Consider the following 6,000-nt stretch of genomic DNA (forward strand, 5'->3'; position numbering starts at 1 on the left):
ATCTTATGTTTTCCACCTTGACTTGGACTTGAACATTGGGCTTTGACTTTGATTGTTGGCAACATTTACATAACACATATTGATCCATCAATTTCTCCATGCAAAACCCATTCCAATGCTCCATGCGTAGTCCAACACTTGGTTTTATTTAGCTTAGTGAACTTAGTGTACAAAATGATAGGAAAAATGCTTCAAATGCTTAGATTCCTACAAAAACATAACAAACACAACAATACACCTAGAACACAAGATTAGCTCAAAAATATACTAATTAAAGTATGATAATCAATAGAAACCGAGCTAAAATGAGGGGTAAAAGTGTATATAAAATGAACATATCAAACTCCCCCAAGCTAAACCCTTGCTTGTCCTCAAGCAAGAAACCAAATCCCATCTATTGCAATATCCAAACAAGCTAAGCATAATGATTTAAAAACCCGAAACAACATGGGCAAGGAATAAAGCAAGACATGGATGAGATTTACACGACGGCGTAGCATAGAAAACTTTGAATGAACCTTTAAGCTCTTGCATGATCTTTTGACTTATGGACTCTCACGGGGCACTCAAACTCTTTTATATGTGAAAGGACAATTTTGTGAATGAACACTCAACTATCCTCGACTTATAACAATGTGCCCGCAATCTAATATGGTAAATATGTCAAAACTAGCAAGCAAAGACAATCAAATGTAAGCATGATGAAGAAGCCAAATGGGTAGGAAGAAGGCAAATAAACATGCGTAAGAAGGGGGAACAAAAGAGTTATGGTAATGTGGAGCTAAGTCAAGCTAGCAACTACCAAAATGCAAGGATGCTCAATCCCAATTCTAACCCAATTTTGCAATTCAAACCATAAGAAAATTCTCCAAAATAAAATGAATAATGCTTGAGAATTTCGCACATATTTTCTTCTTCTTCTCTTTTTTTTTTCTTTTTCAATGCTTACTTTTTTTTCATGCTTTTTCTCATTCATTCATTTTTTCTTTCTTCATTCTCATTTTTTCCACTTTTTTCTTTCTTTCATTTTTTCCTTTTTGAGCATTAAGATCAAGCTCACATGACTTCAAACAATAAAACATATCCCAATGAGCACCCAAACACTAGCCAACTAAGCTACTAGCTCAACAAGGGTAGGCAATTTTAATGGTGTAGCTAAGGATAAATTTTGTGAAGGGGTCAAAAAGGCTAAAATATCATGTGAATGGCTCCAAAATGCTATAACAAATGAATGCATACTAACCAAGAGATGACATGAGAACCATACTTGTGCGTTTTGATGTAACACACATTATAAGGAGACACCTACACTCACCTAAGTGAGACCAAATAAAGATGAAATGGCCTTCAAGGAGGTTCTACCTTACCAATTTTGTAGCTTGCCAAAAGTCAAGATCAAGCCGATTCGGTTCATTCTCCATCTCCCACCTACTATGTCAAGATATCCCCATGTAGCTAATATCCCATCATTAAAGAATAAATCATTAGTAAAAAGCCAATACTAGGATAAGCAAAGGGGAAAGTAGGCTAAAAGCAAGCACAAAGCAAAAATTTCTCTCAAAAATTTTCAAATTTTCTACACTACATGCAAACTACACTATATGAAAATGCAATCTCCCCCCAAGCTAAACATCACATTGTCCTCAATGTGCCAACTAATCAAATCACCCAATCAATCCATAAAATGGCTCAAAGCACAAAACAAGAAGGACTAGAGGTTATGTTTAATGGGTTGCAAGATCTAAACTAAAATGCAAAGCAATGAAAAACTTACTCAACTTGCTAGCCTCCCCCAAGCTAGCATGAACTCGGGGGATGGAGATGTTTCCTTGTAATCCGTATAAAGCAAAGGCCAGGAAGTCACAGAATCATGACCCCGATCGGGGCTGGCAACCCCGATCGGGGTTGACCTCCTCCTCGGGTTTTGACTCTTTTCCGTATTTGATTTTAATTCCTTCTCGTTTCTCGAAAACCACGTCCCCGAACGGGGATCTTGCATTGGGGCTGCGTGCCAGATTCTCTTCCAATTCTTCTTCCTTCATTTTCACCTAAAAATCACAAAAAGAAACATCGTCTAGTCTAGTATTTTATTTCTAAACTACGAAAAACAATAAATTGCAGAAAATTAAAAACAAAAACAAATAAAAGCTATAAAAAGCTTGGGTTGCCTCCCAAGAAGCGCTGGTTTAACGTCCCGCACGACGTAAGAAGCTAATTGACTCAAGTTTTGTTCTTGAGCTTGCCACCAACCAAGCTCCATGTCATAGCTCCTTTAGCATTCCGCAACCATTTGAAATTTTTCAAATAAAATTTCCCTTTCTTCTTTTTGGCACTCTTAGCAATAGTGCCCTTAGCATCGTCACCTACAAAGCAAACAACACCCATATCGTCCACCAACGGATCTATCAGTAAGGATTCAAGCGTAGTAGAGGCATAAGAAGAGTCCACAGTGCTAAATAAATAACAAGACTCTTGTAACATTGGGCTTCTAATGGTGTTGTTTTTGCTAAAGGAGACCCGGTCATCACCCACCTCCAACGTCAACCTCCCATTTTTCACATCGCACCCGCGGTGCGTAAAAATGGCCTACCCAATATAATTGGGGTTTGTGAGTCCTCGGCCATATCAAGTATGAGGAAGTCAACGGGTATGAAAAACTTGCCAACTTTGACGGGTACATCTTCTAAGACACCTAAAGGTCGCTTTAAAGAACGGTCCGCCATTTGCAATGTGATACTTGTGCATTTTAAAGCACCCATGTTAAGTTTTTCACAAAGGGAATAGGGCATGACACTCACACTAGCACCTAGGTCGTAAAGGGCCTTATCATTGGTATATGTGCCTATAGTGCAAGGAATAGAATAGCTACCGGGGTCCTTAAGTTTCGGGGGAGACTTATTTTGTAAGAGTGCACTACACTCTTCGGTGAAAGCAATGGTCTCAACCTCATTGAAGGATCGCTTCTTTGAGAGAATTTCCTTCATAAACTTTGCATAAGAAGGGACTTTGGTAAGAAATTCCATAAATGGGATGGTGACTTGCAAATTCTTACAAACTTCCAAAAATTTAGCAAACTTACCTTCCTCCTTGTGCTTTGCTAGACGATGGGGAAATGGTACTTGAACAACTTCATTTGGAGGAGCATCCTCCACATCTTTCTCATTCTCATTGTCATTGGGAACACTCACCTTCCTTGAAACGACATCACTCTCCTTAGCATTGGGAGAGACTTCTTCAACAACCACCTCATTGCTTTCTTTGGGCATAGGGGACTCAACATTCTTGGCATCAAGCTTGCTCTTCCTCTTTAGCATCAACAACCGATGGGGAAATGGTACACGGTCCCTACAAGAGGCTCTTCACTAGCCTTCTTTTTTGTCATCTCCCCCGAGCTTGGCATTTTTAACAACCACCTCTTCATCCAAAGTCATGGATGACCCATCATAATTTGTACTACTTCTCAAGGAGATAGAATTGACGGTCTCGTGTGGTGGGTTACCTTGAGGAGGTAGTTGACCGTTTTTCCTTTGAGATTTAGAAGCGGCTAATTGAGCCACTTGTTGTTCCAACATCTTGACCGTGGCACTATGAGCTTGATCATTCTTTTGAATTTGAGCTAATAGTTCCCTTTGCATTTGGACTATCATACCCTCTAGCTTACCACCTCCTTGATTGTTTTGTTGGACATTTTGTGGTGGATTTTGTTGGTAATTGTTTTGTGGGGGCCTTTGTTGATTTTGATACCCCGGTGGAGGGATATACTTTTGTTGTTGAGGGACATAGGCATTTTTTTGTGGTGGGGGTTGAGGGTTGAGCACATTGTTGCTAGTGTAAGACAAGTTCGGATGAAATTTTGTATTCGGGTTATAAGTATTGGAAAATGTACCCGGTGAATATGAACTTTGTCTAAAAGCTTGAAAAGCATTTACCTCTTCAATAGGAGCTCGGCAATGAGCGGCATAATGACCCGCACCTCCGCAACCATCACAAACAACGATTTGGGACATGACATTGAGTTGTTGAATAGAATCTTTAGCATCTCTTTCCGTCAATTGTTGTTGGAGTAAGGCAATTTGAGCTAGCAAAACGGAGTTGTTGGAAGATTCTTGTTTACCTTTGGATGGCACAACTAGGGAATTGACATATTGAGCATCATGGACTGACATAGATTCGATCATGGCATGAGCAAGGTCGGTGTCAATTTGATCAAACCGCCCATTGTTGGCGGAATCAAGAATTCTTCGGGACTCGGCACAACATCCATTATAGAATGTTATTGCTAAAAACCAATAATCTAGCCCATGATGTGGGCATTGTCTTTGAAGCTCTTTGTACCTCTCCCAAGCCTCGTATAAGCTCTCAAGAGCTTGTTGACGGAATCCGGTGATTTGGCTCCTCAATGTTTGAGTTTTCTCCGATGGAAAAAACTTTTGGTAGAAGGCTAGAGCCAAAGTTTCCCAATTGGTGATTCACATGGCGGTGCGGTCAAGGCTAGAGCCAAAGTAATGGTCTTAAGGAACAAGTGTTCCCCAAGACAAAGGAAAACAAGATAAAAATCGACAATTCAAAAGGCAATAAAACCGCTTCTCCGGCAACGGCGCCAAAATATGATAGGCTTGTCGTGTACCTATGCAAAGATAAATTCCCTAAACACAAATAAATGTAGTAATAGGGGTTTAAATACAAGGAAACGTGAATTACGTCGTGAATTGCTATGGGTGGATTTTTATCAAGGTCGACTTCGATTTTTGGTTTGGTTTATTTGTTTGATGATTAATAGAAATTATGATATAAATTATATGATTAAAAGGGAGTCTAAAGGGTTCGGGTCACACATGCAAGGGTAAACATATGATCATGATAAATTCGGTACTAATGACATTGTCAATTGCTTTGGTTTAGAGACACCCACCTTACGGTATTAGTGTCAACCATAGAACGGGTCCTAGAGAAACTCTCGTCCATGACTAGGTCGTCCTACTATACATGCTTAGTCTAATTCAATTCCGTGCCTCTCGACTTATAGAACGAATGAACAAACTTAATCAATTGAATAAGGCCTTAAACAAATATTAAACATTGTGGCACAAGCATGTGATAGAAGCAATATGAACAAATATTATTATTAACCTATTTTATCATGTTATATACTTGATTTTTGCATGGCTCCCCTAGCCTTTAGACTAGGAAATTTAGCTACTCATACTAAAATGTAAATTGCAAACTAAATTGTAAGAAATGTTAAACATGGTTGTATGATTTATATAAACTAGATGATATAACATGTGAAAGGAACAATGCTAATATAAAATGAAATACTTGATTATAAACTATGTGGTAACTAAAATAGTAATGTAAAACTGCAAACTTAGAATTAGAAATACCTTAAGGGAAGAGAACTTATATGGAAGAATAAATAACAATAACCAAATGCTTGAATATCAAATGCTTAAACAATAACTTGAAGTACAAAATGTTGAAAGATTAACTAATGGAATGCTTAACAATTTGTAAACTAAAATGAGAAAACTAATGAGAGAAATTATAATGATTAAGGCTATTGTAAGTAAACTTGGACGTTAAAATGAGATGCCTAAAGCTTTGGAATACCTCTCCTATTTATAGGGAGGAAGGGGAAACGTAAACAATCAAGAGGGATGCAACCCCGATCGGGGTTGGGTGGCCCCGATCGGGGTTGTGTGTTTCCGGGTATTTTACACTTAATTCTCCACTTAATTGTTGAGGAATCCTAAGAACGTCATTAATGACCCTTAATGCACCCGGGTAAATGCTTCATCTATCATCTTTAGAGCTCCCAAAAAGTATCCTAAGCATGTTGGAATCTTATGTTTTTCCACCTTGACCTGGACTTGAACATTGGGCTTTGACTTTGATTGTTGGCAATATTTACAAAACACATATTGATCCAATAATTTCTCCATGCAAAACCCATTCCAATGCTCCATGCTTAGTCTAACACTTGGTCTTGTTTAGCTTAGT

General features: G+C 38.5%; 1 non-coding gene across 1 annotated transcript; it reads left to right on the forward strand.

Moving 5' to 3' along the window:
- The first annotated feature begins 4,296 nt into the window (after positions 1–4,296).
- On the forward strand, positions 4,297–4,404 carry LOC141615667 (small nucleolar RNA R71). The gene has a single exon (XR_012530075.1). It is a non-coding gene; the product is annotated as a small nucleolar RNA R71 (small nucleolar RNA).
- The last annotated feature ends 1,596 nt before the right edge of the window (positions 4,405–6,000 follow it).

Source organism: Silene latifolia, chromosome 11, assembly GCF_048544455.1.
Source record: "Silene latifolia isolate original U9 population chromosome 11, ASM4854445v1, whole genome shotgun sequence".
Taxonomy (NCBI): Eukaryota; Viridiplantae; Streptophyta; class Magnoliopsida; order Caryophyllales; family Caryophyllaceae; genus Silene; species Silene latifolia.